The sequence below is a fragment of the Lissotriton vulgaris genome, chromosome 1_1, assembly GCF_964263255.1.
Source record: "Lissotriton vulgaris chromosome 1_1, aLisVul1.2, whole genome shotgun sequence".
Taxonomy (NCBI): Eukaryota; Metazoa; Chordata; class Amphibia; order Caudata; family Salamandridae; genus Lissotriton; species Lissotriton vulgaris.
Window position 1 is genome coordinate 40,994,378 of NC_141685.1, and position 23,723 is coordinate 41,018,100.

General features: G+C 49.0%; 1 protein-coding gene across 1 annotated transcript in view; it reads left to right on the forward strand.

The window, feature by feature from the left end:
* The first annotated feature begins 525 nt into the window (after window positions 1-525).
* LOC147737118 (uncharacterized) overlaps window positions 526-23,723 on the forward strand; it is an 86,606-nt gene continuing 63,408 nt past the window's right edge. The window contains exon 1 of the mRNA XM_086964544.1: window positions 526-773. The gene's annotated coding sequence lies outside the window, so the exon portion shown is untranslated. The remainder of the gene's footprint in view (window positions 774-23,723) is intronic.

Below are 23,723 nucleotides of genomic sequence, written 5' to 3' on the forward strand. Positions count from 1 at the left end.
CAGACAGGACAGTGCCCTCAACACCCCCCGACCCCCTCCCGCTCCGCTCCTCGGTGGGGGGGGGGGGGTTCTGCTCGGAGCCTCGGGGAGGAGGGGAGCCGAGGCTCGGACCGGTCCACTCTGGCTCAAGGTTTGAATCTCGGCGCCTCGGCCTCCGGTGACCCTCGGCGGGCGGGCGGTGTCTGTGTCTCCCAGGGAGGGGGTCGCTCCAGGCCAGGCTACCCCGGGGGAGGGTTTACAAGGTAAGAAGAATGGAGTGAGGCGGTCAGAGTCCACGTGGACCCCCCACACCTGGAGGAGGCGGGGGAGCAGGCATCTAAAGCATTGTATACAAGGCGGGGGGGGGAGCCTTTCATCCTTCCGAGGCCGAGTGGGAACGTGACGGAGCAGCAGGGGGGGAGGGGGGGAGCGGCGGCCCCCGACGGTGAGGAGAGCGCGCGGGCTGACCCTGACACGGAGCGCGTGACCCCGCGACCTCACCCTCACAGGTGCGTGGCCTGGATTTCACGTCATGACCCAGGGACCTATGAAAGGGGAAAAAACGCCCACGTCACTGGAAGGGGGAAGAGAAGAACCCGGAAGGAGCGGAGCACGAGGAAACGCCGAAGGTCGGCTGCCCACCGCTGACCCCAGAGACGAGAGGCCACGAGCCCAGCGTGCTGACGACCCCGGAGACGAGGGGCGCGCGAGGCCCACGCCGCCAGCTGACCCCAGAGGCGCGCGAGGCCGACGCAACGCTCCGCCACGTTCCTGCAGGCGCGCGGCCAACGCAGGTACGTGCCACCCTTTCAGAGGGGCCCGGGAGGGGTCACCCTCCATCACCCCCGGGGGTGCACCCCTGAACCCCCTCCTCTGTCGCGGGGCTCCCAGTGACTCTCTGAGGAGGAGTGACCTCCTCCAGGGATCCAGCTCGGGTCTGTCCCTCCCTCCGTCGTGTTTAAGGTCTCTCAAAAGTGCTCAGGTGTGTGCGCCTCTTAGTCGTCCGAGACTGTAACCCCGCCCGGATCCCCTCCACTTTCCCCTTTGTATTCCTTCTCCCTCTAGCCCTCAACTGCCACGCACTTTTTCCCCCGAAAGTGAACATTTAATGGTAAGGTTGGAGGTTTTTAAAATTGGGTTTTATTGCTAAAAGACATAACAATATTGGTGACTATCATATCAATTTGTCTTTTCTGTTCCTATTGCATCCTTCTTATTTTTTTTTCTAGTGTCCGAGTATTTATCTCATATATTTAAAAATTGTTATTGGCATTTGAAACAATACTTCCAATTTCACTGCCACGCTAGGCAGTGCAATATGAACAATCATACAACCATTTGTGACTGAGTTTTACCCCTCCTGCCTGTCACCTCCCCTGGTCCTCTGGGGGTTTCACGTGTCCCTTAGCAACTGGATAATTCTCCCACTGCGTCACCCTTGCGTGGAGCACTCTCCTCTCATCTCACGCACCATATACATTGTTGCTTATCTCATTATCACTATCACTGAAGTCCAGGTTGAATATCACCAGACAGGACACTCACCAACACGTATGCCAGGTTCTCACCTTAAGGCATGGCGTGAATTCGGTTATGTTATGCATTTAAGGTATAAGTGAGAGTTTAAACAAATGTCCCTTGTGTCGTCTCTCTGTTTCCCTAATTTTGATTACAGGCTTGCACTTTCAAGCATTACATTGGTTGTCCTGATGATGATCCTTCATTCCTACAGGATCGAAACGCCGCCGACAGTAGATGTAGTTTAAACACCAGTTCCCCATTGTGTGATATAATTATGTTTTTACTACATGAGAAAAGCTAAGTTATTAGGTTTCATATGTACTAGCTTCTCACAAAAGAAAGATTGCCTGGTGAACCTTTAACCCTTTTTGTTTGTTTAGCCCTGTTGTATGCTGTGGATACAGGACTGTGTCCCACTTCATAATTCTTGTGTTTGATATTGCCTTGAATTATTTTCATTGATTAAATCCTAGGGTCCGGCTGGACACCTTACTTATTATAGTGCACATTGTGGCCTATAATTATTCATTAGCTGTCACATCCTCCTTTGTCAAGGACCGTTGTTTCAAGATAATACGAGTACCCTTGGTCCTTGCCTACCTAGCGGGTTCCCTTGTCTCTCCAATTAATATATTGGCAGAGACTGGTAGTTTTTTTTGGCGAGTTATATCTAAAGAGTGTGGCAGTGTGTTTCAATTTTCTCTGCAATGAGCACTGTGTAAGTGCTCATTCGAGCTGAGACCCTAGCAGAATCAGTGATGACTGCGTCAAAGTTGAGGACACTATCCAGAGTGCACTTTGCAGTTTTCGTGCTCTAGAGTGGCCTCACTTCATGTGAGGTACCGGGTTTTTAGGGACCCGGCGGTGCCAGGGGAACACCCAGAGACCTCTTGAGTTCTTCCTGTTTTGGCCCACAGAACCACAGAGTCTTCTAGGTGATGTCAAGGATCGAGTTTATTGGCTGCAACCAGTAACAGGTGTCCTAGAAGTACAACAGCGTGAAGCGCATGTAGGTTCTTAGGAGACTGCTCGTTTTTACTGAACCAGTGTTCTCTTTTTATACAAAATATTACCCTTCAGGCAAGAATTCTTCGTTTTTACAGTTTGTCATATAAATACTTCTACTACAAAGAAAAAGCAGAGTCATGATGGCAAGCCCATATTTTTGTTTGTCCAGTTTGTGATAGATTACCCAGCAAGGCCCAGAACTTCCATCAGATATCGATGAACCCTCAATAAAATCGGGCACCTCCTCCTTGTAAAACTAGTCATACAGAAGAAACAGGGACAGGTGTGTGTGAGATTAGCCTAGCTTGCATTCGATGAACGGTTTATGACATGTTGTGCCTCAATGCTAATCTCGCTCGGCCATTGGGATGAGAACTGCCCGAACAGGTTTGGCTTGAGGCAGTGGAGTCAGCTCGCCCAGGTCACAGAGGAGTCAGCAAAGGTGTACGTGTCCTTTCAGATCGACTTCGGCCTTGGTCATTTTGACTATGTAAGGGCAATCACAAGATGGATGCCGCTCACAAAATGGAACCCGGGGGTTCAAGACAGAAACTACGAGTTAAGGGTGATTTCGTCACTCAATCATGACGCAAATACACAGGTATAATGTCTAGCTCATTACCGGTCTGCCGATACCAAACTCGTTATGGTACAATGATATTTTCTGACACGAGTGTAGTGCTTCGGTACCATACAACAGCAGGGTCCAGAATTTTCAGTACCACAGCCCCTCCTTTTGCCCTTATATAGGCAATAACCTATACTCACGCTAATCTGAGTCCAGGTCTGTGTGCATAAAGTCATTGCGATGCTGCTGTGGCATCATCCTGTTACTTAGTTCATCTCTTGATACAGGCTTCCTTACACATGATGTAGCACAGAGGCCACATATTGCAGGAGCGCACTGTACACACAAGCAGAACAGAACAGAATGGCTAAGACCATCCCAATGAATATCAGAATCTTCCATCCCCAGGCAGAGATCAGTTTCCAGAACCACCCCATTAAGGACCAGTCTCCTTCATCCACATGAATGGACTCGGAAATCTTATGCAGTTTGAAGATGGCCTGGTATACTGTATGAGCGTTATATGGGATGAAGATGCAGCAACTGGATTGGATCACTTTACATACCCCACCACGGTCTGCAAGTATGACATCTAAGGCAACCCTGTTCTGAAGGGTCATAAGGCGGTCCGACTGGAGCTCCGCAGTCAAGTTACTAAGGGCACCAGCCGTTTTGATCACGGCCGATTCAACTACCCTCGTCAATTGGCGAAGGTCCCTTTTGTTCACCATAGGCACCCAAAACTACAGAAAACCTTTCGCGAAATCGCCAAATTCTTGTTCCGCATTGTCGTCTTTACTCACAACACCCCTAACTGTCCTTGTCCGGTGGTAATCTGTCTCGGCCGTGTAGGTGGGTGGCAGCAGGAACGAGATAAAACATGTGCCCGAAAAGTCAGGGGGCAACCATGTGTATGCTCTATCATGGCAGACGAAGTAGGTACCTTTAGCCGCTAAGAACGAAGGGGAGGTCTGAGACGAGAAGACATAGGTCTCAGTACAGACACTCTTCCCTAGCTGAGCTCTGGGGTTTTTGCCATTTCCTTGCAGACATAGGTGACCTAGGTGGGGTACTATCCACATTGGGGAGGATTTCTTTGCTCGCTGGCTCTCACTTAAGGAAAGTCAATATTTTGTTACATTCCATCTACTGTAAGGCTTCAGTTCATCTCTGGGAATCGTTCTATACGTGTTGATATCTCTACTCATATTTCTAATTCTTGCCACTAGTGCCTTGTTGCTCGAGTTTCTTCCTGGGAAATATGGTTCCATGGAAAACAGGAACATTGTTTGAAATGCCCACAGAGAACCATGGCAGGACAAAATATGGGATGCCCTTATCTGTCGTGTGTGGCATAAGTCCACATACCCAACAATTTGTCGTGTTCATTACAGACTGGTGCTGGTGTAGGAGCTGAACGAATGAGTTATTTATGAATTCTAATCTTGCAGACTCGTGTTCAGGTAGGGGGGAAAAGAATGCTGGGAAACAGTAGGAGGAGGTGTGGGCTGTGTGGTGTGGGCAAATGATACTCGAAAGGTGAATAAAGCATAGCCCACCAAAAACATCATTATACTACACAACATGAAAATGCATATTATTAAAAATCGCGTTTTTGCCATCACAGTGCATATTCTCGTTTCAAAGTTCGTTGATCTGGCAGGTCTCTCCATCTGGGGAAACTCCATCCTCTAAGTTGCTGCCCGCGGTGGGAGATTGTTTCTGCTAAAGAGTGCTTCTGTCAGTTTAGGGCAACTCCCTCAGACCAACCAGAACTGTCGACCTAACCGTCTCCAGCTGCACTCCAAAGACTGTGGCAACCGCGGCCCTAGCAGCAGAACCGGATGGCAGTTCAAAAATCAGCAAGTTTCCTGGATGAGAGAGCTGCACAATCAAAAAGAAAAGTATTTATTTGTCCATAGTCATAGGTCTTGGCCTCAAGTTATAACGGTTTCGACCAGGGGCTGTGTGGTCTAAAAACAGGAGTTCAGGCTCAGTAGTGTCCAACTGCATTGACGGTGGCACAGATCCTTGTAGAATGTTATCGCTTTCTTTTTCAGAAGTAGTTCCTTTCAGACGTGCATCACTGAAGGGTAAGAAACGAGGCACAGTCTCAGTCTCAAAGTCAGCAATTCCCTCCTGGACCCATCGGTCATAGGGCAGAGGTAACGGGACCCTCTTGCAATGGGTCCTGTGGATCCAGTTCTTCTTTCCTTCCACTCGAACTGACAATCTTGTGGATAGGAGAACTAGGTGAGGGCCGGTCCATCAGGTCATTCCTCGTTCGCTGGAAATTTTTCACGAGGACATATGTTCCAGGATCGATAGGGTGTCCCGGAGCTTCAGAGGCCTGTGGCAGACTGTCGTAGACCTGTTGATGTAAAACACGCAATGTAGCCGTCAATTCATACAGATAGTCAAGCAGTACAGGATGCTCTATTTCACTAAACCTGGTGGGCCTTGGCACTCCCCATATGTTCGCCGGGCGGCCGAACACAATTTCATGTGGACTAAGTCCCAATCTAGAGTGAATAGTCATTATTGTGGATAGGAGCGCCAAGGGCAGAGCATCAGGCCATTTAAGACCTGTGCTTGCTTGAATCTTAGCCAATTTCAATTTTAACGTGCCGTTGTAGCACTCTACTAGTCCAGCTGATTGGGGGTGATTTGCAGCGTGGAACTTCTGGTGCATGCCTAGCCCTTCACACACTTTCTTCATCACTCGTCCCACAAATTCACTCCCATTATCACTCCAGACCATTCTAGGCATTCCAAACCTGGGGAAGAACTCTTTGACAAGGGCTTTAGCTGTGGATAAGGCAGTATTGTCCTTAAGGGGATATGCTTTGACCCACCTGGAAAAGGCACAAACAACATCGAGTACGTATTTCAGATTGTTGCACCTTTCCATGTGGATGAAATCTAGCTGCAAGACCTCGAACGGATACGTTGGAGGTGCAAAATGACCAGTTGGAGTTGGGGTTCCCTTACCAGAATTGTACTTCAGACACACCATACAGTTCTTGACCACATTCTCTGCACATTTAGGGATTCCGCTATTCTGCCATACTGGAGCCAACAACTTACAGATCCCTTTCACACTGATGTGAGCCATCCCATGAGCCATCGTCACCACAGCAAGCACATACGCATCGGGTAACAGCCATCTCTGATGTTCCGACAATTCAACCCAACAACCATTCGCATCCAGTTTACCCCTGCTTTCTCTCCATTCATTCACCTCTTTTTCTGTGGCTTCGGATTGGATAGACTTCACACTCTCGATCGTATCTGCACACATATCAACATCACCAATCCATCTCGCAGGGCCTGCAACATACATTCGGCTCATGACATTCCTTGCAGTTTCTTTTGCGACTTCATCTGCAAACTCGTTTCCACGACCAACATCATCTGTCACCTTTTTGTGTGCACTGCATTTCACAATCGCAACTTGTAATGGCAAGGTCAGTGACTCGAGAAGCTCATTTACTAACTGACTGTGTTGGATTTTTGTACCATGCGAAGTCAGGAACCCACGTTCACGCCACAATCGTCCAAAACTGTGAGCCACGCCAAAGGCGTATTGGCTGTCCGTGTACACATTCACCCGTTTTCCTTTTGCCAACACACATGCTCTTGTAAGTGCAATCAATTCTGCTGCTTGCGCGGAATTGTGTTGGATACGTGCAGCTTCAACAATCGTGTGCAGTGTTGTCACAGCATATGCCGCAGTCGTTTCACTATTTGGCAACTTGAAACATGAACCATCAACCCATAAGGTATCATTACATTCAGGAAGAGGAGTGTCCTGTAAGTCTATTCTCCCTTTTGTTTCTTCTTCTGTCCTAAAACAGCAGTCATGTTGTTCGACCTCATCTGTCTCTACTGGAATGGGCAAAACGTGGCTGGGTTGAGAGTGTGTCACACCTCTTAATGTGTACGTGACTCGCTAGCAGTGTCAGTTCATAACTTGACAGTCGAGCACTAGTTAAATGCTGTGTCCTTGTTCTGTTTAGCAAAATGTCTACTGCATGTGGGACCATGACAATTAGGGTATTATTCATTACTAGCCCAGCAGACTGTCGAATACAGACAGCTGCTGCCGCAGTGGCCCTCAAGCAACTTGGCAATGCCTTAGCTACCGGGTCTAGAGTTGCTGAAAAGTACGCACATGGACGCTGTTTGCCACCAAAAGGCTGTGTCAGAACTGATAATGCACGACCTTCCTTCTTGTGGACATACAACGTAAAAGGCTTACTGTAGTCGGGGGTACCCAACACAGGAGCCGAACACAATGCATCACGCAACTCGGAAAAACTTGTCTAACACTCTTCAGACCACGGAATGGGTTTCGGTGAATCCTTGCAAGTTAATGCCGCCAAAGGTTTGGCCAACAAGGAGAAATTTGGTATCCATTGTCTGCAATATGATGTAATGCCCAAGAAAGCACGCACTTCTCTCTCTGTTCTTGGGACACTCAATTTTGCAATTGCCTGTATTCTTTCTGGGGTCAGCTTTCTTCCCTCCTTCGATAAGATGTGACCTAAGTAGGTCACTTCTTGTCGACAATATTGTAATTTTGAAAGAGAGACTTTGTGGCGCAGATCACATAAATGACGCAACAACGACAAAGTGGCTTGCTTGCAAATCTCCTCAGCTTCTACAGCGACTAGTAAATTATCTGCGTACTGAATAAGCGTCGCGCCATCAGGTAGAACAATCGCGTCAAGCTGCGATTTCAGAGCCTGACTGAATATCGATGGACTTTCACAGTAGCCCTGAGGAGCGCTTTTGAAGCGGAAACTTCGGCCTCCTAAATTGAAGCCAAAAATATCCCTGCTCTCCTCCGCAATCTGGATGCTGAAGAAAGCATTCTTCAAGTCAATCACCGAGAATCAAGTGGCTGACGCTGGAACCATAGTCAATAAGGCAGTGATATTGGGAACAACTGGAAACTGTGGCACAACAATCTTGTTCACTTCTCTAAGATCAATCACAAACCTATAAACCGGTGGCTGGGAAGGATCAGTGCGCTTCAAAACCGGCAGAACAGGACTATTTCAAATGTTGCCGGTTGTCTCTTCAATGACATCTTTCTCAATCAGACCATAAATTATTGCTAACAACGCCTTTTCTCCTTCACTAGAAATCTTGTATTGGGGAATACGTGGCAGTCTAACATTAGCTTTCAATGTTATAACATATGGCGCTATTTCCAAAAGACCCACATCATTGGATCCAGTAGCCCAAAGTATCTGGAAGAGAAGAAAATTCTGTTGGAAGCTTTTCCCTCGACAAATACATTGGAGAAACCGCTTTCTTGCCCACAGTAAGTTGTACTCCCGAAGGAGAACAGTACAAAGTCGCTTATAATCTCTTTAACAGATCCAATCCAAACAAGTTTTCACCACAACCTGTGGTAAGAATGAGAGGTGCTTCTAATTCACATGGTCCAACCGAAAGAGACAAAGGACTAGAGATCGGGTTCCTAACCGGGGCACCAGAAAAACCTACTGAAACATTCATTTCGCCAGACAAAGGTGTGCCAGGAAGTTTTGAGTGCATAATAGAACTCTTTGTAGCACCAGTATCCAACAGAAAAGGCTCTGACACACCTGATGAAATCACCTCAACATGAGGTCCATTCTGATCTACTGGAACAGAAACAACTCCCTCTCTTTGTCCATGGCTGTCCTAGCAATCATTACCCTCATTCTCGTTCTCTGCATAGTAGTCCTCAGCATAGTACTGAGCTGTCCTAGAAGACGCATTATTCTGTTGGTCAGAACTGTTCATAGAATTCTGAGGCGGAAAGGGACGAGCGTTTTGGGGGAAATTTCCACGGCCCCTACCTCTAGGAGCTTGTTGAACACCTCGACCTCTCACACCAGAAACACCATTCATGCGCTGTAACAAAACCGGGCAATTAACCTTGAAATGACCCTGCTATTTGCAGTACGCACATTGGTTCGGACCATACGGTAAACGCTGTTGAGAAGACTCTTTCTTTGCGAGTTTCTCGAATACTGTTGGGGTTGCTGAAAATCGTGCTGACTAGTAGTACGATATTTAACAACAAGGGGTGGTGATGGACAGAGTTTCTGAATTAAGCAGAATACTCTCACCCAGTCAAGAGATCAGGGCTAGATCCAACACCGTTTTTTAGCTCACTGCACCATCCCAGCTCAGAACCTGGCTATATGCAAAGTTCCCATGATGCACTGGGCCAGGGACAGACTGATTTGCATATAGCCAGGTTCTGAGCTGGGATGGTGCAGTGAGATAAATAATGGTGATGGATCAAGCCCTGATCTTTGGACTGGGTAAGAGTGGTCTGCTTAATTCAGACACTCTGTTCATCACCACCCCTTTTTCTGAATCGTTTTTGGCCACTATAGGTGTGGCAGGGTATACTCAGACATGAGTCCCTTTCTCACTGCACCATCAGGATTCAAGCAAGCCGGGCCGAAGAAGGCTGAAATGCCAGAAACCGACCCTACTCTGCTCACGGCGCTCAGCTGATCACTAGCTGGCGCGCTCTCTCCTCGTCTCAAAAGCGGCCGCCATCAGAGCCGGCGTGCGCGCTGACCACGCCCCCTAGAGGCCACACCCCCTTACCACGCCCCCTTGAGGCCTGGCCACGCCCCCTTACCCCCGGGATAAATGTGCATCTGGAGGAAGCGCAGCGGACGAGCGCAGCGGGAGCGCCGTTTGCGCGCCGAAGGCGCGCCTAAGGCAAGCCCGTCTGCGCCCGTCATCGCCAAGACATCGCCTCTCGCCAGTCCCCCTGCACAAAATCCCACACCTCGAATCAGCTATGATAGAGACCGGCTCCTTGCTCTAAACGCCAAAACGAGATGCAACAAGCTCGACGGCTTACTCGGACGAACTACGCTTCAGTGTGAAGCCTGTAATTTTGTTACGCCCCTACCCAGCCTGGTAAGTGCTACAGCAGCGATACCTAAGCTGCCCTCCCTCCGGGTTCTGCAATTGAATGTGAGATCCCTTGCAAAGCACCATGCAGAAGTCAACACTCTCATTATGGAAGAAAATCCAGACATTCTATTTATATGTGAAACCTGGCTCCATAACGACCAAACCAACATTTTAAATCTCACGCTGCCCAACGGCTTCTCTATGAAACTGGTCAATAGAGACTCTAGAGGCGGCGGAATAGCCGCTATATACCGAACCGAATACAACTGTTCCTTCACCAAGGAGGAAATCTGGGGCTGCGAATGCGCACGCTTCAAGATTGCCACTTGCCCGCAATTCACTCTCTCTGGCCTCTACATCTACCGGCCTCCTGGTCCCTCCGCCAGATTTATTGAGGAACTCTTGGAACTCGCGCATACTTTGGCAGTCTCCTCCCCCAACTTCACCATCTTGGGTGATCTCAATCTTCACTTTGACTCCACCACCGACCCCACAATCAAAAACCTGCTAGCCGACATCACGGCCTTGCAGCTAACCCCTTTGGTTCACTCCCCCACTCACACTGCGGGGCACATACTGGATCCCGTGTTCTCTAATTTATCAGACATCACGGTTGACCCCCCTAAACCCATGGGCTGGACTGATCACTTTCTTGTTAAAATAAGTGTTCTGACAAAAAAACTGCCCCCAAAAGCCAAGACTAACTCCAGTCACAAACGACCATGGCACAAACTCATCTCCAGTGACCTCATCAACCACCTAGGAGAATTCCACCTCCCCGATGACAATAGGGACATTAATACAGTCTATGCCGCCTTCCACGAATGGATTGTCACAGGGCTTGATGCCTTAATTCCACATAAATGGACAAAAACCCGCAGTACCCCATCTAACCCATGGTACAATGACTCACTTAAAAAGTTACGGAAAGAGTGCAAAAAAGCCGAACGCGTGTGGAGGAAAGAATACTTAGACGCTAACAAAACCCTCTATCTATCTAAACTCCGCACCTACCACAAGGCGATTCGCACTACCCGAGCCTCCTTCTACGCTAAGGAAATCGAACGCAGCTCCAACCCCACCAAAACCATCTTCAGCTTAGTCCAAAATCTCCAAAAAACTCCCAATCCAGGCACCTGCATCACCTCCCTGAAACAATGCGAGGACCTAGCCACCTTTTTTACTGAAAAGGTCAGGAAGATCTACGCGTCCTTTCCACAAGACGATGCTACGCCCATTTACACCCCCCAATCGATGGCGGAGACTTCTAAACTGCTAAGAATACCCGACGTATCCATCGACGACCTCTCTAAACTATGCAGACAGGTCAAGTCTGGCTCCCCTGCAGACCCCATGCGTCCGTCCAAATTCTTGGAATCTCTTGACTTCTTTCTCCCCTCGCTTGCCAAACTACTCAATCTCTCCTTTTCCTCAGCGGTGGTCCCCTCCTGCTGGAAATCTGCGTGGGTCTCGCCCATCATCAAAAAACCCACACTGGACCCCACTAAACCAGAAAACTTCCGGCCCATTTCCCTGCTCCCCTGGACGTCAAAACTGGCTGAAGCTCATGTCAACAAAATACTATCCTACCACATGCAGCAAAACCATGTCCTGGACCCTTCCCAAAACGGCTTCAGGCCAGGTCACAGCACTGAGTCGGCTCTGCTGACCACTACGGAGCACCTTCGAGGCATCCTAGACGCCGGTCAAAGCGCCGCGCTGATCCTGCTGGATCTCAGCGCGGCCTTTGACACGGTCTCACACAACATCCTGCTGAAACGACTCGAAGCCGTTGGGATTGGCGAATCAGCCCTTGAATGGTTCCAGTCCTTCTTAGAAGACAGGTCCTTTCAAGTTTCAGCCCCCCCCTACATCTCTCAACCCCAATCCATCCGGCAAGGAGTCCCCCAAGGATCGGCGCTCAGCCCATCCCTTTTCAACTTATACGTTCAGCCTCTCGCATTGGTAGCAAAAGAGTGGGATCTCACGCTGGTATCCTACGCTGATGACACTCAGCTGGTCATCACACTCTCAGAAGGTCCCTCACCTTCAGCAACCAAATTCAGAGAGGGCCTCGCGGCAGTCGCACAGTGGATGACACTCAACTGCCTTCAGCTTAACGCCGGAAAAACGGAGGTCCTCCTCCTGGGAAAAAACCCCTCCCTCTGGAACCATCACTGGTGGCCCTCTGTGCTTGGCCCCACCCCCGTGCCAAAAGAAGTCGTCAAAAACCTTGGTGTCTGGCTCGACCCCTCACTTAGCTTTCAGTCCCACACCAAGAAAGTGGCATCCACGTGTGTGGGTCTCATGAGGAGCCTTTACCCCATACTCGGATTTTTTGACGCGAAGACCCGCCAACTCATTATGCAAGCCATGATTCTTGCCCGGCTGGACTACGCTAATGTCCTGCTCTTGGGGGCAAACAAAGCTGAACTAGCAAGACTGCAGCGAATCCAGAACTCGGCCGCCAGAGCAGTGGTAGGGCTCCCACGCAGGTGCTCTGCCAGAGTCACCATTCGAAATTTGCACTGGCTGCCAATCGAATCACGGATCCAATTCAAAACACTGACTATGGCATTTAAAATCCTCAAGTCGGACTGCCCTGAACTCCTGCGCCCACTCCTGGTACCATACACGCCCCAGCGCAACCTGCGCTCTCTGGGACAACACCTCGTGATGGTCCCCCGCACTAAGCTCTGCAGACAGGGTGGACGCTCCTTTAAGGTCCTAGGAGCTAAGCTTTGGAACTCCCTACCTCCGCACATCCGCGCCCTTTCCAATCTGATTGCTTTCCGAAAAGCACTCAAAACCCATCTTTTCACTGTCATCTAATCCCTCTGCTGGTTCCCCCCCCCCCCCCCCCCCCCCCCCCCCCTCAGGTACTGGTTAGGTTCAGCGCCGGGACGCTCCGTTGCTGGGGCAGCTGTTTGCGCTTAACAAATAAATAACATTAACATTAACATTAACATTGTCTCCTTTCTGGTGAAGAATTGGCTTGGTAGTTTAGTCTGCCCTGTTCCCATGATGCACTGGGCCAGGGACAGACTGATTTGCATATAGCCAGGTTCTGAGCTGGGATGGTGCAGTGAGATAAATAACGGTGATGGATCAAGCCCTGATCTTTGGACTGGGTAAGAGTGGTCTGCTTAATTCAGACACTCTGTTCATCACCACCCCTTTTTCTGAATCGTTTTTGGCCACTATAGGTGTGGCAGGGTATACTCAGACATGAGTCCCTTTCTCACTGCACCATCAGGATTCAAGCAAGCTGGGCCGAAGAAGGCTGAAATGCCAGAAACCGGTCCCCGGTAGCTTGTCTCCTTTCTGGTGAAGAATTGGCTTGGTAGTTTAGTCTGCCCTGTTCCCATGATGCACTGGGCCAGGGACAGACTGATTTGCATATAGCCGGGTTCTGAGCTGGGATGGTGCAGTGAGATAAATAACGGTGATGTATCAAGCCCTGATCTTTGGACTGGGTAAGAGTGGTCTGCTTAATTCAGACACTCTGTTCATCACCACCCCTTTTCTGAATCGTTTGTGGCCACTATAGGTGTGGCAGGGTATACTCAGACATGAGTCCCTTTCTCACTGCACCATCAGGATTCAAGCAAGCCGGGCCGAAGAAGGCTGAAATGCCAGAAACCGGTCCCCGGTAGCTTGTCTCCTTTCTGGTGAAGAATTGGCTTGGTAGTTTAGTCTGCCCTGTTCCCATTATGCACTGGGCCAGGGACAGACTGATTTGCATATAGCCAGGTTCTGAGCTGGGATGGTGCAGTGAGATAAATAATGGTGATGTATCAAGCCCTGATCTTTGGACTGGGTAAGAGTGGTCTGCTTAATCCAGACACTCTGTTCATCACCACCCCTTTTTCTGAATCGTTTTTGGCCACTATAGGTGTGGTAGGATATACTCAGACATGAGTCCCTTTCTCACTGCACCATCAGGATTCAAGCGAGCCGGGCCGAAGAAGGCTGAAATGCCAGAAACCGGTCCCCGGTAGCTTGTCTCCTTTCTGGTGAAGAATTGGCTTGGTAGTTTAGTCTGCCCTGTTCCCATGATGCACTGGGCCAGGGACAGACTGATTTGCATATAGCCAGGTTCAGAGCTGGGATGGTGCAGTGAGATAAATAACGGTGATGGATCAAGCCCTGATCTTTGGACTGGGTAAGAGTGGTCTGCTTAATTCAGACACTCTGTTCATCACCACCCCTTTTTCTGAATCGACTAGTAGTACGAGGCGGATAAGATTGCTGGAGAAGGACTTTATTTTTCAATTCTTTCGTCTTTTTATCTGCCTTCTCTAGCTCATCTTTGCGTCTATTCTCATAGTACTGGGCTGTGGCTAGTATCTGCTGACGTGGAAACAGCCCAAGCACTCTCAGAATCCTTCAACTTGTTGCATAATTCAGGAAGTAGATTATGTACAAATTTGTCGACAAACAATCTCTGGCCACCCTCAGTAGCCATATCCTGACCACTATGATCGACGTAAGTCTCTTCGAACCGCGTGAAAAAGTCAGACACATTCTCATCTTTCTTCTGTTTGCATGCAGACAACTTGTCCCAATTCACACGTAATTCGGGCATCAGAGTCTTCATATACGTTATAATTCTACCAGGAAGTTCCGCTACTAAAGGCTCGGGCTTAGAGCCACCAACTTGTCTCGCATCAGCAGTAGCAATATTAACCCATGTATCACCTAACTCTTGGTCATGATCTGCATGACGAATCTTTCCCCATAAAGGCTGTGGAACAACATTTCCAAATAACATGTCTATGTCGGCTAAATTCATGATACAGGAACTTGCAGTCTGTGACAATTCCTTATAATACCCTGCAGTATTTTTACGGGGATCAGGCAATGTCTGTTTGAGCGCATAATAGAACTCTTTGTAGCACCAGTATCCAACAGAAAAGGCTCTGACACACCTGATGTAATCACCTCAACATAAGGTCCATTCTGATCTACTGGAACTGAAACAACTCCCTCTCTTTGTCCATGGCTGTCCTAGCAATCATTACCCTCATTCTCGTTCTCTGCATAGTAGTCCTCAGCATAGTACTGAGCTGTCCTAGAAGACGCATTATTCTGTTGGTCAGAACTGTTCATAGAATTCTGAGGCGGAAAGGGACGAGCGTTTTGGGGGAAATTTCCACGGCCCCTACCTCTAGGAGCTTGTTGAACACCTCGACCTCTCGCACCAGAAACACCATTCATGCGCTGTAACAAAACCGGACAATTAACCTTGAAATGACCCTGCTATTTGCAGTACGCACATTGGTTCGGACCATACGGTAAACGCTGTTGAGAAGACTCGTTTCTTTGCGAGTTCGTCGAATACTGTTGGGGTTGCTGAAAATCGTGCTGACTAGTAGTACGATATTTAACAACAAGGGGTGGTGATGGACAGAGTTTCTGAATTAAGCAGAATACTCTCACCCAGTCAAGAGATCAGGGCTAGATCCAACACCGTGTTTTAGCTCACTGCACCATCCCAGCTCAGAACCTGGCTATATGCAAAGTTCCCATGATGCACTGGGCCAGGGACAGACTGATTTGCATATAGCCAGGTTCTGAGCTGGGATGGTGCAGTGAGATAAATAACGGTGATGGATCAAGCCCTGATCTTTGGACTGGGTAAGAGTGGTCTGCTTAATTCAGACACTCTGTTCATCACCACCCCTTTTTCTGAATCGTTTTTGGCCACTATAGGTGTGGCAGGGTATACTCAGACATGAGTCCCTTTCTCACTGCACCATCAGGATTCAAGCAAGCCGGGCCGAAGAAGGCTGAAATGCCAGAAACCGGTCCCCGGTAGCTTGTCTCCTTTCTGGTGAAGAATTGGCTTGGTAGTTTAGTCTGCCCTGTTCCCATGATGCACTGGGCCAGGGACAGACTGATTTGCATATAGCCAGGTTCTGAGCTGGGATGGTGCAGTGAGATAAATAACGGTGATGGATCAAGCCCTGATCTTTGGACTGGGTAAGAGTGGTCAGCTTAATTCAGACACTCTGTTCATCACCACCCCTTTTTCTGAATCGTTTTTGGCCACTATAGGTGTGGCAGGGTATACTCAGACATGAGTCCCTTTCTCACTGCACCATCAGGATTCAAGCAAGCCGGGCCGAAGAAGGCTGAAATGCCAGAAACCGGTCCCCGGTAGCTTGTCTCCTTTCTGGTGAAGAATTGGCTTGGTAGTTTAGTCTGCCCTGTTCCCATGATGCACTGGGCCAGGGACAGACTGATTTGCATATAGCCAGGTTCTGAGCTGGGATGGTGCAGTGAGATAAATAACGGTGATGGATCAAGCCCTGATCTTTGGACTGGGTAAGAGTGGTCTGCTTAATTCAGACACTCTGTTCATCACCACCCCTTTTCTGAATCGTTTTTGGCCACTATAGGTGTGGCAGGGTATACTCAGACATGAGTCCCTTTCTCACTGCACCATCAGGATTCAAGCAAGCCGGGCCGAAGAAGGCTGAAATGCCAGAAACCGGTCCCCGGTAGCTTGTCTCCTTTCTGGTGAAGAATTGGCTTGGTAGTTTAGTCTGCCCTGTTCCCATGATGCACTGGGCCAGGGACAGACTGATTTGCATATAGCCAGGTTCTGAGCTGGGATGGTGCAGTGAGATAAATAACGGTGATGTATCAAGCCCTGATCTTTGGACTGGGTAAGAGTGGTCTGCTTAATTCAGACACTCTGTTCATCACCACCCCTTTTTCTGAATCGTTTTTGGCCACTATAGGTGTGGTAGGGTATACTCAGACATGAGTCCCTTTCTCACTGCACCATCAGGATTCAAGCAAGCCAGGCCGAAGAAGGCTGAAATGCCAGAAACCGGTCCCCGGTAGCTTGTCTCCTTTCTGGTGAAGAATTGGCTTGGTAGTTTTGTCTGCCCTGTTCCCATGATGCACTGGGCCAGGGACAGACTGATTTGCATTTAGCCAGGTTCAGAGCTGGGAGGGTGCAGTGAGATAAATAACGGTGATGGATCAAGCCCTGATCTTTGGACTGGGTGAGAGTGGTCTGCTTAATTCAGAAACTCTGTTCATCACCACCCCTTTTTCTGAATCGACTAGTAGTACGAGGCGGATAAGATTGCTGGAGAAGGACTTTATTTTTCAATTCTTTAGTCTTTTTATCTGCCTTCTCTAGCTCATCTTTGCGTCTATTCTCATAGTACTGGGCTGTGGCTAGTATCTGCTGACGTGGAAACAGCCCAAGCACTCTCAGAATCCTTCAACTTGTTGCATAATTCAGGAAGTAGATTATGTACAAATTTGTCGACAAACAATCTCTGGCCACCCTCAGTAGCCATATCCTGACCACTATGATCGACGTAAGTCTCTTCGAACCGCGTGAAAAAGTCAGACACATTCTCATCTTTCTTCTGTTTGCATGCAGACAACTTGTCCCAATTCACACGTAATTCGGGCATCAGAGTCTTCATATACGTTATAATTCTACCAGGAAGTTCCGCTACTAAAGGCTCGGGCTTAGAGCCACCAACTTGTCTCGCATCAGCAGTAGCAATATTAACCCATGTATCACCTAACTCTTGGTCATGATCTGCATGACAAATCTTTCCCCATAAAGGCTGTGGAACAACATTTCCAAATAACATGTCTATGTCGGCTAAATTCATGATACAGGAGCTTGCAGTCTGTGAGAATTCCTTATAATACCCTGCAGTATTTTTACGGGGATCAGGTAATGTCTGTTTGAGCGCTAAAACCTCAGATCTTTTCCAAGGAACATGTACCCATACACGCTGAAAATGCGGCGGAATGGCTGGATTCGCATTTGCATCACCTTCCCTCCAAACTGGGGGAACCTCTCTCATGGGATACTGTCGCGCCTTTTTCCTACCTGGCATGTCATGCTCAGACGGTGATCGAGAATTGCTTCCCTTACTCCTATAAGACAATAACATCTCAATCGCTTGTTCAACGTCGGCACTCACGATCATACCTTTTCCGAACTTGAACCGCATACGGAATAATTTAGACATGTCGTACTTTGGATCATTTCCCTCCAAATCTTCACAGAGGAAGATACACATTTGTTCAAAAACATATCTCTGTGTAGATGCTTCCCACTGACGGAAGACATCCATGACGGACTGAACGTCATACTTTACAGTGTTGGTAACCCAGTTACGCGCTAACTCATTCAGTACTTCTCTCTCTTGATAGTCAGGCAGTCGACTCCGCAACAGTCTACGTTCTGTTATAGGTGTCGTATTAGGCGACCCAAAGAAAGGTGAGAAAAGACCAGTGACAGTGTTTGCTACTCTCTGTCGAACAGAAGGAGAAGTTGACGGAAGGGTAGAAACGTCAGAAAAGACAGGCTGATGTAGAGCAGAAGTGGAGGCAGTAGCAGAGGCAGTATTAGGATAAGCAGTTGGAGCAGTAGGCGAAGTCGTAGAAAAAGTGGATGGAGTATGTAGCAAAGGCGGCGGACCTTGAGAGGGCTGCGCCGGAGGCGTAGAAACCAGCTGAAGAGGAGCTGGTCGTTGTGGAGGAACTGGTGTTCGTGTGGCGGGGCGTTGTATAACAAAGCGTTGCGGGGGTGCAGTAGCATTTTGTGCATAGGGGGGTGGCGAACTTAACAAATGCGACATTAGGGGATCTTTTTCAAGCTCTTTTGCTGCTTCCTGCTGAAGATGCGGCAAAACTGGGTAGCATTTATCTATTACCATTTTACGTTGCCTGTGCAACTGCTCACTCATCTGTTCTTCTTCATTGTCTTTATACTGCATAGCAGCTTGCATTATCGAGATACCCCTTTCTCTCTTATTTTTCTTCGCTAATTTAATTTCTTTTTGTTTGGCCTCCTTACGCCATAGGCGAAAGGAGTTCAACATCGCCGGCCGGGCTTTCTTCTTAAAAAGTTTAACTTCTAGATTATCCAGGATTTCCGTATCAAAGCTACCATATTGGGGCCATTTTAAAACACCATCTTTTCTGGTGTATTTGATCCACACTTCATTGTATGTGATAGGGCCTACTCCATGTTTCACATATAATTCATATGTCGGAGTTCCAATCGGAGGAACCGGACACGAGTCCTCCAATCGGGAGTCCTTACTACAACCAAGACAAAACAAATTTCCAAGTCTGCTAAGACCAGGCATCGTCGCTCTCTAGTCTAGCTTCAAACTTCAAAGGATTATCGATTATGATATTTCTCGTGAATACACGAGTCCTTCGGCTTTGGCGCTTGCAAGTTCCAAATCAAAGCGTATCCGAAGGATACCAAACTAAGAACCAAACTAAGGACTGGGAGACGCTCCACTTATACTTAACTGAAGTATCGATGATCGATGACGTCACTAGAAGACTCGTCTACGGTTTCGCTTTACCAATCGTCAATGGGTCCAAAACAGGGCGATAGTCAGGGCAGCAGTCCTTCGTAGCCATCCGGACGCGGGGAACCTCGCAGCAAAGACCTTCGGAACCACGTCCACATACAGGGGTCGCTAAAGTGGCTGGCCGTCCTCTGGAATTTTCACACGAATCTCCTCACGAACATTTGGCTTGGACCGACACCGCTTGATACCGGCCCGAGTTGGGCGCCAACTGAGGTACCGGGTTTTTAGGGACCCGGCGGTGCCAGGGGAACACCCAAAGACCTCTTGAGTTCTTCCTGTTTTGGCCCACAGAACCACAGAGTCTTCTAGGTGATGTCAAGGATCGAGTTTATTGGCTGCAACCAGTAACAGGTGTCCTAGAAGTACAACAGCGTGAAGCGCATGTAGGTTCTTAGGAGACTGCTCGTTTTTACAGAACCAGTCGTCTCTTTTTATACAAAATATTACCCTTCAGGCAAGAATTCTTAGTTTTTACAGTTTGTCATATAAATACTTCTACTACAAAGAAAAAGCAGAGTCATGATGGCAAGCCCATATTTTCGTTTGTCCAGTTTGTGATAGATTACCCAGCAAGGCCCAGAACTTCCATCAGATATCGATGAACCCTCAATAAAATCGGGCACCTCCTCCGTGTAAAACTAGTCATACAGAAGAAACAGGGACAGGTGTGTGTGAGATTAGCCTAGCTTGCATTCGATGAACGGTTTATGACATGTTGTGCCTCGATGCTAATCTCGCTCGGCCATTGGGATGAGAACTGCCCGAACAGGTTTGGCTTGAGGCAGTGAAGTCAGCTCGCCCAGGTCACAGAGGAGTCAGCAAAGGTGTACGTGTCCATTCAGATCGACTTCGGCCTGGGTCATTTTGACTATGTAAGGGCAATCACAAGATGGATGCCGCTCACAAAATGGAACCCGAGGGTTCAAGACAGAAACTACGATTTAAGGGTGATTTCGTCACTCAATCATGACGCAAATTCACAGGTATAATGTCTGGATCATTACCGGTCTGCCGATACCAAACTCGTTATGGTACGATTATATTTTCTGACACGAGTATAGTGCTTCGGTACCATACAACAGCAGGGTCCAGAATTTTCAGTACCACACATGTCAAGCATAACTCTTGGATTCATAACTCTGCACATGGGCGGCGTCTCCTCTGAGCCAACGCACGTCTTTTGAAGAAGCTGGACTGTATTTTGCCGGTGAGTGGGGGGGCACTTTTATTTGTGTTTCTTGTGCACTCACGATGCAATTTGATTCATGGCAGTTGAACCGCTGCATTTTAAACATGTCACGAGCCTCTCTACAGGCACACCGTTACCGGTCACAGTCTTACCGGTCTCGTGATGCCTCCATCTTCTCTGACGTCCCGGCATTTCTGGATTCCAGCTGCCTATCAACGGGTTAGTGCACAAACGTGCCTTGAGCCACCCGGCGCCGCGTCAAGTCGTGCCACCATTTTGTGTTTATTGTACAATGCCTCAGATTGCCGGTCATGTTTGTTGTACTTCGTTCTGTTTGGCGATCACGGAAAAGACGTTTTGCCAAACGCTGGGCTGTCTGCCTTCCGAGCCGCACGAGTTTGGCCAGCATGGTCAGTGTTACATTTTCTTCAAGATGCGGACAGTTTTGGCAATGTATCTGTTGGAGAGGGAGCGGAGCACTGGAACTCTCGACTTTTCTTCAGATATCACATCTCCTAGACTGCCTGATACTTCTTATGTGTGGCAAGATTCAGCGTTAACTGCGGACAGCTGTATGCAGACCTCGGGTGAGAGACCGCTCACCGGTGCACAAATCTTTTATTTATTTCTTTTGAAGTGCTTAGCATTGTTTTGACTGCGCGCTGGTTTGGGCATAATCTTTTCTTTGGGTTGCATTATCTTTGTGGAGATTTATGGTGTGTTTGCCCTATTGTGTGTATTTGAGCTTTGTACTGCTTTTACAGCTACAAATGAAAATATGCTTAAATCACATTTTAGACTGCTTCCTATTTCACTTGGGCTGAGCATTCAGACACAGAATGAAATAAACCGCAGCTTAGATTGCCGAACATTTTTGCACAGCCAATTCATGGTTAATGTAACCATCAGAAACTCCTCATACTTTCAATTGATATAAATGAGAAATAATGCAATGTGACCCACATGCTTCTATTTTTTGTGGTTTATAAACATATTAATTTCTATCAGACTTTCACATTAAATAGTGAATCGGTTAAGTGTTGGAAGTGTAAAAAATGGGGATTCAATTAATTCTTCATGTCAATGCTTTTCAAAGAAAATAGCCACCAAACAATATAAAGTGGACTGTAAGTAGCTTCATTTGCTTCTAAAAAAAGGAAAAAAGGTTACATACAATTAAAAAGGTCATTGCATTCAGGCATTATGGTTTCTGATGGGTATGCTTCTTTAAAATCACTATCCTCTGTGTTGCTAGATAGGATACAATTACTGAAGTGTGTTTAATATGCTAAGTGTGTTTTACGGCTGCAGTACCGCCGCCTGTCTACGGGGGCAAACCTGAGCAAAAAAATAAACACACTTGGTGAAACACAGGTCCCCACAAGGCAATTTTTTAAAAAGTTGTAAAAATTGGCACAGATGCTTTTGAAGTCATTTCCAATCATTTAGAAGACATTACCTTGTGGGGACTTGGGTTCAAGTCCCCACAGTGCAATCAAGTCCCCACAGCGTGAGTGTGTTATCATACTCAAGTCCCCACAAGGATAGTAACACAAACCCACACACACACCCGCACACACACACACACCCGCACACACACACACACACCTGCACACACACAACCGCACACACACACACCCGCACACACACACACCCGCGCACACACACACCCGCACACACACACCCGCACACACACACCCGCACACACACACCCGCGCACTCACACAACCGCGCACTCACACAACCGCTCACTCACACAACTGCGCACTCACACAACCGCACACACACACACCCGCACACCCCCCGCACACACACACACAACCGCGCACACACACAACCGCACACACACACAATCACACACACAATCACACACACAATCACACAACCACACACACAACCAGACAAACAACCACACACTCAACCACACACTCTTCTATCGGGGGGCCCTGGTGCTGAGCTGGGCTCTTCTATCCGGGGGCCTCTGGGGCTGAGCTGGGCTCTTCTATCCGGGGGTCCCTGGGGCTGAGCTGGGCTCTTCTATCGATGGGCCCTGGTGCTGAGCTGGGCTCTTCTATCCGTGGGCCTCTGGGGCTCAGCTGGGCTCTTCTAACCTGGGGCCCCTGGGGCTGAGCTGGGCTCTTCTATCTGGGGGCTCCTGGGGCTGAGCTGTGCTCTTCTATCCGGGCCCCTGGGACTGAGCTGGTCTATTCTATCCGGTGGCTCCTGGGGAGGGCTGGGCTCTTCTATCCGGAGCTGAGCTGGGCTCTACTATCCAGGCCCCCAGGGGCTAAGCTATACTCTTCTATCCGGGGCCCCTGGGGCTGAGCTGTGCTCTTCTATCGGAGGCCCCTTTGGCTGAGCAAGTCTATTCTATCTGGGGGCCCTGGAGCTGAACTGGGCCCTTCTATCCGGGGGCCTCAGGGGCTGAGCAGGGCTATTCTATCTGGGGCCCCTGGGGCTGAGCGGGGCTCTTTTATCCGCGGGTCCCTGGGGCTGAGCTGGGCTCTTCTATCTGGGGGCCCTGGTGCAGAGCTGGGATCTTCTATCCTGGGGCCTCTGGGGCTGACCTGGGCTCTTCTATCCGGGGGCCCCTCGGGCTGAGCTGGGCTCTTCTATGCGGGGGTCCCTGGGGCTGAGCTGGGCTCTTCTATCGGGGGCCCTCGTGCTGAGATGGGCTCTTCTATCCGGGGGCCTCTGGGGCTGAGCTGGGCTCTTCTATGCGGGGGTCCCTGGGGCTGAGCTGGGCTCTTCTATCTGGGGGCTCCTGGGGCTGAGCTGTGCTCTTCTATCCGGGGCCCCTGGGACTGAGCTGGTCTATTCTATCCGGTGGCTCCTGGGGAGGGCTGGGCTCTTCTATCCGGAGCTGAGCTGGGCTTTCTATCCAGAGCCCCTGGGCTCTTCTATCCAGGGCCCCTGGGGCTAAGCTATACTTTTCTATCCGGGGCCCCTGGGGCTGAGCTGGGCTCTTCTATCTGGGGGCCTCTGGGGGGCTGGGCTCTTCTATCTGGGGGCCCTGGTGCTGAGCTGGACTCTTCTATCTGGGGGGCTCTGGGGCTGAGCTGCGCTCTTCTATCCGGGGGCCCCTGGGACTGAGCTGGTCTATTCTATCCGGGGGCCCCTGAGGAAGGGCTGGGCTCTTCTA